Source organism: Macrobrachium rosenbergii, chromosome 46 (assembly GCF_040412425.1).
Source record: "Macrobrachium rosenbergii isolate ZJJX-2024 chromosome 46, ASM4041242v1, whole genome shotgun sequence".
Classification (NCBI taxonomy): domain Eukaryota; kingdom Metazoa; phylum Arthropoda; class Malacostraca; order Decapoda; family Palaemonidae; genus Macrobrachium; species Macrobrachium rosenbergii.
This window is the reverse complement of record NC_089786.1, coordinates 30380667-30391391: the sequence shown is the minus strand read 5'-3', so window position 1 is coordinate 30391391 and position 10725 is coordinate 30380667. Positions and strand designations below refer to the sequence as shown.

At 39.3% G+C, this 10725-nt stretch overlaps 1 pseudogene; it reads left to right on the top strand.

The window, feature by feature from the left end:
* Window positions 1–574: 574 nt before the first annotated feature.
* Window positions 575–10249, top strand: LOC136830432 (piggyBac transposable element-derived protein 3-like; annotated as a pseudogene).
* The last annotated feature ends 476 nt before the right edge of the window (window positions 10250–10725 follow it).

The window sequence follows — 10725 nt, the reverse complement described above, 5'->3', positions numbered from 1 at the left end:
CGGACACCAAGAGTTTGTATTTAAGCCATGGAAAACTGAAGCTTAACAGAATTCCAAAGCTGGTCGGACACCAAGAGTTTGTATTTAAGCCATGGAAATCTGAAGTTCGACCAAGTGTCCCGTACGGGCTCTTAAAATTGGCTACTTTTGGGAACTCGTGGCCAACAAGCTTATGCATGTATGAAATGGACTATCTGGTACCTTATTGTCACACCTCCCAACTCTTCAAATAAACCAATCAGAAGACAGCACTGTCCATGGGGTGGGGCGTGTGTGCTTTTGAATCACCACCAGTCTCTTGAATGACGTGATAGGGTGCAGTCATGCTAAAATTGTTCGAAGGATCCACCCCACACCCGTTGTAATCATGGTAAGTACACAGTTTTTCATAGGTTGTTGTTGAATGATGTGTCTTCATGCTAAAGTGTTTTCAAGGTGATGTGATAATATATAGTATTTGAAATCATAGCCGTAATAAGTATATATCACACATGGGCTACTTCCGGTCCGTAACGGTAAAAGTATGGCGCAACACCCGACGCCTCAAAATATTTTTTCAGAAGCTAATTGCTTTTGGTTTTTTTGCAGATTAGGAGTGATATGTTTTATGGGCGAAGGAATGCTGCCTTGGAACACAGGGAGGAAGTGCGCACGGCATGGATAGCCCCAGAAGATGCCGAAGATAGTGATGTTGATGTGGAGGTAGACAGTGACTGTGAGGACCCAACATACCAACCTGATGAGGACGAGCTGGCTGACGCGGAATTTCTTCAGCCTACTACTTCACGAGGTTAGTATCATAACAACATCATGTATTTTTTCATTGTTGATGGATTACATTTCATTTATACATATCATTCTATTTATTTTACACAGTGCCAACACTCTATTTATTTTACACAGTGCCAACACCCTCATACACATGCACACACTCATACACATGCTCACACTCATACATACACAGATGCACACACTCATACAGATACACATAACTTCATGTGTTTTCGAAACTTTTCATTGTTGATGGATTACATATAATTCTATTTATTATACATATCATTCTAGTTATTATACATAGAGCCAACACACTCATACACATCCACACACTCATGCAGATACACATAACTTCATGTGTTTTTGAAACTTTTCATTGTTGATGGATTACATATCATTCTATTCACTATGCACAGTGCCTACACACACATATACACACACACATGCACACACTCATACACACATGCACACGCACACACATACACACACAATAACACACTCATTGTCCACACACACAACACAATCATGATTTAGTGTCTGTATTACTAATGTGACTCTTTTCTTATTTCAGGTGGTCGTCCTGTCCCTGTTGCAGTGCCACACCCTATGCCAGATGTGGTAGATAGTGCTGCCGATGTACCATCCGCCCCTAGCAGGAACAAGAAAGCTCGGTGTTACGTATCAGCCTCGAAGGCAGTAACAAAAATTATTTAATTTAAAACCCAAATATGTTGAAAGGATTTTATGGGTTCAATTGGGATCCCATGGCTACGTCAAGAAAGAAGTGAAGGATAATAAGAATAAATAACTATAAAAATAAATAATAATAATAATAATAATAATAATAATAATAATAATAATAATAATAATAATAATAATAATAATAATAATAATAATAATAACTTTGGCTGGTAAGACGATACAGGACCTTAGATAGATAAGGTATCCAGATGACGATGGATGGGTCCAGGATCTTCTGTCACATGGTCTTCAGATATCTGGATGACGATGGAAAGGTCCAAGATCTTCTATTACTGGGTGTTCGGTAGTTCGATAGCGAGCTCTGTCGTGATGTTTCTACATCGTATGGCAATTGCGACGGGAAACCACCTTCAGAATCAGGGGAAACTAAGGAACAACTTCCAGCAAGGGCAGGATCCAGTTCGGGGCCACCACAAGGGATCCACCAAAACCACAGCCTTCAAAGTCCGCACTGCGTCCAGGTTACAAATCCAAGTCAAGTTCTTCTCACGGGAGTAAGCAGGTGACTTCTCTCAAATCCAGTCAGGTTCTCCTCACGGGAGTAAGTAGGTGACTTCTACATCCGACTGCAGTTCCAGGCCACTCATCAACTCGGTTGCCCATCAGCCAACCACCAAAGAGGAGAAATAAGTATCAGTCTTAACCAGCCAATTATACGAGAGAACAACTAAATGAGAATAATAAATATTAATAAATAATTTACGGCCGTCAATGAACAATTAGTCAAAAGGGTTAAACTGCCATGATTATGAAAGTAAAGCAGCTAAGTAACCACTGCAGCAACAAATATACGGATGTCAACAACTGATAAACAACCAACTATCATTGACGAGTGACTAAACTATCGTTGACAAGTGACAACAAATAAACCCTTAAAGGCAGATAATACCAATTCAGAACACAAACAACATATATAAATATATGTACAAATACGAACTCATGGGTTCGTAACAGCCTCCCCCTTAAGAAAAGAAAAGGAAAACAATTTATTTTCTTTAAAATAAAATACCTATTCTAATATAATAATTACTAAAAGTCCCATTGGTAGGCTAGACGGGGTAACCACGATTCAACCGACCAATAAGACTTCCAAAATATCTATTCAAACAACTATCTATCAAGGACTGCAAAAATCTATTCATGTGCCCGCGATAAAACATCAGGTATTACATTCTCTTTACCTTTGATGTGTTTAATTTCCAAACTATATTCCTGAAGAATCAAACTCCAACGAGTTAACCTCTGATTTTTATTTTTAAAACGACTTAAAAAAGTTAATGGGTTATGGTCTGTGAAAATTACAATATTGCCTACATTGGAGGACAAATAAATATCAAAATGATTTAAAGCTAAAATTAAAGCTAAAGCCTCTTTCTCTATCGTTGAGTATTTCCGCTGATGAGGATTCAACTTCTTCGAAAAGTAAGCTACAGGATGTAGACTACCATTTTTATCCTGAATTAATACTGCACCTATACCCACATCAGATGCGTCCACAGCTAATTTAAACGGTTGTGAAAAATCAGGAGTCTTCAATACAGGATCACTAACTAGAATAGATTTCAATTTATTGAAAGCATCCTGGCATGAATCATTCCAGCTAAAAGCAACGTCCTTCTTTAATAGATTGGTCAGTGGTTGAGCTATATCAGAAAAGTTTGACACAAATCTTCGGTAATACCCAGCTAACCCTAAGAACTGCATAACATTTTTCATAGTTTTTGGCACTGGAAAACTCACAACTGCCTCCTTATTGCTATGTTTAGGGCGTATGTTACCATAGCCTACCTCGTGCCCTAGATAAGTGACTTTAGCATGACAAAAATCAGATTTACTCAGATTAATAACTAAATTAGCTTTTCGAATAGCTTCAAAAAATTCTTTAATCTGTTGCATATATTCAGTCCACGTATTACTATAGGGAACTACGTCATCGATGTACACAATGCAGTTTCTGATATTTCTAGTAACATGATTCATTAACCGCTGAAATGTGGATGCAGCGTTCTATATGCCAAATGGCATAACATCATATTCATACAAGCCATTGGGTGTCACAAAGGCAGATATAGCTTTAGCTCTTTCAGTTAGTGGCACCTGCCAATATCTTTTCAATAGATCGAATTTAGAGATGAATTTGGCCATACCTACTCTATCTATACAATCATCAACTCTGGGCAAAGGATAGGTATCAGTTTTTGTAACATTATTGACTTTTCGATAGTCGAAACAGAGTCGAAACTGATTATTTTCTTTAGGCACTAAAACCACTGGAGAGCTCCATGGACTAAAACTAGGTCTAATTAAATTATGCTGCAACATATATTCTACTTCTTTTTCTACAATGCCACTCTTATAGGGATTTAATCTGTACGGGTACTGTTTGATAGGTGATGCACCCTCAACTTCTATATCACGTTCTACCAAATGAGTCCTGCCAGGAACATCTTTAAAAATATCTTCATAGGATAAAATTAAATCTACTAACTGTACTCTACGAGCCTCTGACAAATGTGATAATTTAGTCTTCAGATTTTTAATATTTCTAAATTACTACTAGTCCATCCTATTTCCACAAATTCCTCACCACTCTCTTCCGCTTTCTTCTGAACTAACATACTGGCTCTACTTTCCTTTCACAATATAATTTAAGCATATTAATATGGCAAACCCACTGTTTCTTCTTCCTATCAGGTGTGTTAACCACATAATTAGAGTTGTTAATTTTCTTCTCAATTTCATAAGGACCCACAAACTTAGCTTGCAATTGATTCTCAACTAAAGGTAATAATATCAAGACTTTGTCTCCCTCTTTAAATGTCCTACACTTGGTTTTCACATCAAACACCTCTTTCATTTTTCTTTGTGACTTAACTATAGTATCCTTAGCTAATTCCCAAGCTGCAAAAAGTCTACTTCTGGAATTTGACACCCATTCTAAAATATTGGAATTTGGTTCCTCACTTTCCCAACTATCTCTAAGCACCTCTAATGGGCCCCTTACATGGTGTCCAAAATTAACTCAAAGGGAGAGAAACCTAGAGAGTCATTAGGCATTGATCGAACAGCGAATAATAAGTATGGTAGATCTGTTACCCAAGAACTATGATTATCTATACAATATTTCTTAATCATGCTTTTCAAAGTCTGATGGAACCTTTCAATGGCTCCTTGGCTTTCTGGATGGTAGGTTGTAGAGACTATATGTTTGATTCCTAACTGCTTCATCTGATCCTTGAAATATTTAGACATGAAATTACTGCCTTGATCTGATTGGATGGTTTTAGGCAGACCATAACGTGAAAAGAAATCTACCAGACATTTAACAATTACGGGAGCCTTAATTGATTTCAATGGAATGGCTTCTGGATATCTAGAAACTCTATCCAATATAGTTAAAATTAATTCTTTGCCAGCACTGGCTCTTGGTAGGGCCAACCACGTCTATCAAGATGTGCTGGAAAGGTTCACCAATAGAAGGAACAGGTATTAGTGGAGCTTTGGGCACTATTTCATTGGGTTTACCAGTCAACTGACATATGTGGCATGATTTACAGAACCTAGCAATGTCTTTCTTCATTTTTGTCCAATAAAAGTTACGCCTGATACGCTCTAAAGTTTTGCTTATACCTACATGTCCTGCAAATATATCATCATGTCCCCTTCTCATTATATAACTTCTAAATTTCTCAGCACTACTATCTGGTCAACTCTCCTCCACTCTCCAGAACTACATTTCCTAAACAGTATATCCTCCTTCAAATAATACAAATCTCCTTCCTTACCTCCTCTCTCTGCTATTTCTCTCAAACGACTAACCTCAGGGTCACCTTTCTGCTCTCTAACTAAAGACTCCTAGACCATTCATCGACCTCCATACTAGATACCACTTCTCCACCATTTAATTCTAACTCATTTTGCCATTCTCCTGGTCCTCAAAAACTTTCCTATCTCACACCCTCCTCAGCTTTTAACTCCTTCGACTGAGCTCTGGTAACAGCACTAACTGGAAGAACTTCATCTACAAAGTCTAAGGGTTTCTCAAACTCACTGTCTACTGGATTACAAATTAATAAGGGATCAGTTCCCACCTTACCTTTGGCTAAATCATTACCTAACACTAATCCTATTCCCACAATAGGTAAATTCTTAACCACTGCCACTTTTACCTCACCCTCTATTATACTACACTTAAGTTTAACAGTAATCAATGGGCAAGAAACAACACTATCAGGAAAGCCACCCAATAATACTACTTCATTTTCACAAATCTCAACATCTGGGGGTACCACAGATTCTAACAATAATGTCTGAGCTGCACCAGTATCCCTTAAAATTACTACTTCCTCCTCACTACCTGGCTTATTCATAAAATCTACTGTACCATGGGATACATAAGGACCGAAATCCTTCAATAACTCCTATCCTTTATCTCTCTCGCTTTTCTAAGCTTAATACCCTTATCTGTCCAACTAACATCGTTTTCTTACTAGGAGGATTACCTCTTAACTTATAACACCTAGCCTTAACGTGACCCTTCATACCACACCCATAACATACCATCTCCTAGGGGTAGGTTACTTCTCCTATAAAAATTATAACTATTGGGAGAGGGAGGTTTAAAATGTCTACGAGGAGACAAAGGCTTAAAATGTCTAGGAAGGGACATGTTACTTTTTCCTGCCTCAACTCTTGTCTCCCCTTCATACACTTTCTTATGGGTCAAACTATATTCATCTGAGGTTCTAGCGGCTACTTTTAATGTTTCTACTTGAGTTTCCTCTAAATGAGCTTTTTAAATCTTTTGGTACACAGTTTTTAAACTCCTCCAACAAAATTAGCTCCCTCATATCCTGCATATTTCCTACTTTCCTGGAATTACACCAGTCTTCAAATAACCTTTCTTTGCATCTAGCAAACTCTGAATAAGTCTCATCACTTTCTTTCTTTAACTCCTAAACTTCTGCCTAGGCCTCAGGCACTAAGACATATGCTTTCAAAATAACATCTTTCACTAATTCATAATTAGAGCTATCCTCAACTGACAAAGCTGAATATGCTGCCTGGGCCTTCCCAACTAACACTACCTGCAACATTATAGTCCAGTTTTCTACCGGCCACTTCATCTCTTTTGCCACCTTTTCAAAACTGGCAAAAACTTACTGACTTCTCTCACTAAATTTAGGCACTAACTTAATATTGTGGATCAAATCAAAAGACTCATCACTTCCCTTATTCCTACCTCAAACTTCAATTGAGCTAGTTTAAGTTCGTGCTCTCTCTGTCTCTCCTCATGTTCCCTCTGTCTCTCCTCATGTTTCCTTTCCTTTTCTCTATCCTCTCTATCTTTCTCCTTAGCCTCATTTTCTAATTGCTTCAACTTAATCTGCAACTGTAACTTAGTTATTTCATCCCTATCTTAACCAGTCTCACTGACCTCATCATCATCATCAACATTATCACCCTCCACAAGGCTACTTCGGCTACCTCTACTACCTCTCCTACTTTGAACTGGCTTAGGATCTTCATCGTTCCTATCTGGAACTGGTTTATCCTCATCAATAGAATCTGCCTCTAAACAAAGATATTTCATAACCACCGACTTGATTACTTGCTTCCTATCAGCTCTACTTACATCTAGCCCACCATATTCTGCTATTAATAAAAGTTCATCTTTCTTTAATGATTCAATGTCAACCTCCAATGTTTCCCTATTTATAAATGGTTGTACATCTTCGATACTGGTTAGAACTGCCATTTTTTTAAAAAGAACAAGATGGAAAAAAAATACTAAACCCTAACTCCTAAATTCTATCCTTCACCTCAAACCTGAAGAGCACTGGATAATCCCGCTGAGGATGCCATTTGTTACGTATCAGCCTCGAAGGCAGTAACAAAAATTATTTAATTTAAAACCCAAAGATGTTGAAAGGATTTTATGGGTTCAATTGGGATCCCAGGGCTACGTCAAGAAAGAAGTGAAGGATAATAAGAATAAATAACTATAAAAATAAATAAATAATAATAATAATAATAATAATAATAATAATAATAATAATAATAATAATAATAATAATAATTAACTTTGGCTGGTAAGACGATACAGGACCTTAGATAGATAAGGTATCCGGATGACGATGGATGGGTCCAGGATCTTCTGTCACATGGTCTTCAGATATCTGGATGACGATGGAAAGGTCCAAGATCTTCTATTATTGGGTGTTCGGTAGTTCGTTAGTGAGCTCTGTCGTGATGTTTCTACGTCGTATGGCAATTACGACGGGAAACCACCTTCAGAATCAGGGGAAACTAAGGAACAACTTCCAGCAAGGGCAGGATCCAGTTCGGGGCCATCACGAGGGATCCACCAAAACCACAGCCTTCAAAGTCCGCACTGCGTCCAGGTTACAAATCCAAGTCAAGTTCTTCTCACGGGAGTAAGCAGGTGACTTCTCTCAAATCCAGTCAGGTTCTCCTCACGGGAGTAAGTAGGTGACTTCTACATCCGACTGCAGTTCCAGGCCACTCATCAACTCGGTTGCCCATCAGCCAACCACCAAAGAGGAGAAATAAGTATCAGTCTTAACCAGCCAATTATACGAGAGAACAACTAAACGAGAATAATAAATATTAATAAATAATTTATGGCCGTCAATGAACAATTAGTCAAAAGGGTTAAACTGCCATGATTATGAAAGTTAACAGCTAAGTAACCACTGCAGCAACAAATATACGGATGTCAACAACTGATAAACAACCAACTATCATTGACGAGTGACTAAACTATCGTTGACAAGTGACAACAAATAAACCCTTAAAGGTAGATAATACCAATTGAGGACCACAAACAACATATATAAATATATGTACAAATACGAACTCATGGGTTCGTAACACTCGGCCTCATCAGTGGAAGAAAGAGGACATCAGTAACCAGCCCCTGCTGATTATGTTCATGAATGCCCTTGTTATTTGCGGGCACCAATGGAGTACTTCCTCCAGTTCTTCACAAATGAACTGGCGGAACACACTGTATATCAAACAAACCTGTATTCCAGGCAGAAGGATGTTGGGGGGAACTTCAGCATCACGGAGGCTGAACTCAAGGTGTTCAAGGGTACCATCATTTTCATGGGGCTCGTTCCATTGCCCAGTATAGTTGACTACTGGGCTGTCCACACTAGGGTTCCACAGATTGCTGACTGCATGTCCAGGAACCTCTTCAAGGCAATCCGGTCTAACCTCCACTTCAGCGACAACGACTTGGCAGCAGGGTCAAGGGACAGGTTCCTGAAGGTTCGTGCAATCTTCAGCAAGGTCACCAGGGAGTTCCTGAAGGTTGCTGAAACTCCTGTACAGTCTATTGACGAGGTCATGGTTGCATACAAGGGGACCACAGCTGGTAACCTTCACCAGTATGTAGCCAAGAAGCCAGACAAGTGGGGCTACAAACTTTTCTGCAGGTCCAGTGTGGATGGATTTGTACATGACATCCTCATGTACCAAGGAGAGTCCACATTTTCAAGTCACCACACCACACTGTCTGAAGAGGAGGAGAAGATGCCAGTCACTTCCAAGTTCGTTGTCGCCTTGGTGAAGACCCTCAAGAAACCCAAGACCACTGCAGTGTATGACGACAATTACTCCACAAGTTTATCCTTGGCTGAGTACCTGAGGTCCCAGTATCAGTGTCGGTATGTGGGCACTGCAAGAGAAAATAGGGTTGGCTTCCCACCTCTGATGACTGTGAAGGATATGTCTAAGAAGACAGTAGCCACGGGCACACTTGATTTCGTCTCTTCTGAAGGGATCCTTGTGGCTAGGTGGAAGGACAACAACATTGTGACTGTGCTGTCTACTGATGTCGGTGTGGAGCCTGTTGCTGACATTCAACGGTATAACAGGGAGGAGAAGAAGAAGGTTGGTGTACCCTCTCCAAATGTCATCACCAAGTACAACAGCCGAATGGGTGGCATCGACAAAAGTGACATGCTGACCCACCTCTACAAGACCCCCTTCAAAGCAAAGAGGTACTCTATGAGGCTCTTTGCATACATTGTGGACCTCATAATATGTAATGCCTGGCTTCTGTACAAGAGGGACTGTTTGGCATTGCAGTCCAACCCTATGCCCTCAAGGACTTCCGCTCTCCATCGCCTTGGCACTGAGGTCTTACAAGGTCAACCCCACCAGAGTCACCAGGGTTTCCCTTACTCAGCGAGATGTCCTTCACCGAAGAGGGGCCAGCGAGCTGTTGTGCCTGCCATTGCAGAACGTCAGGATGCCACTAAACTGCATATGCCTTTGTATGTCAAGGCTAGCAGACCTGTAAGTTTTGTTCCTGTAAGGGCCACATCCACAGGTCCCGGTGGGTGTGTGAGGACTGTAAAGTGGCACTGTGTCTGACTGATGCAAAGAACTGTTTTGCACTCTTCCACAAGGCATAACCTTTGTAAATATTGTATATATTTTGTGTAAGTTTGTATGTTGTGGAAGTCTTGTAAGTTTGTTATTGTCTATTTTTTATGCTAACCTATGTAAGTCTAAGCTGTAAATTATAATTACTAACACATTTCACTGCCAGTATTACTTGTATATTTTTTTATTTTTGTAAAATAAAGTATTCAACTATCCCAGGGTATCTTTTATACATCAATAGAGGGAAAAAAAACAGAAAAAATTCATAATAAACACAGTAGCAAGTCATATTAATGTCAAACACAAGAAATTCATCATGGAAATTGGTAAAAAGGTGAGTATATAAAGAGTGGAATTATCGGGAAAAAGTTTACCGTTATGGTCCGAAGTGTCCCGTATGGGATGAGTGTGGTCCGTCAGAGCTCAACCAAGGCATCCGTACGGGATACTTCATTGAATGCAATTATTTCCCAAGTTTTGCAAGATTTCAAAAAATGCACATGAATGATTTGATCTTGTATTTTGATATACTATCACATACTAAGAGGGTTTTTTTAATTTCCCATAAAACCTAGGGTGGACTTTAAAGGGTTAATACTCTGGTATTCGTTATGCCTAGCGTTCACTGTTTGGAGGAACTGTTGCATTGTATTTAAAATCATCTTAACGAGTAGAGTTTCTTGTATGCGTCCGCAGTTGGTGGACGTTTGTTATAAAGTCTTTATTCCTTGACTATTCTTTGTTAAGGTTAATTACCCTTAACTGGTGACC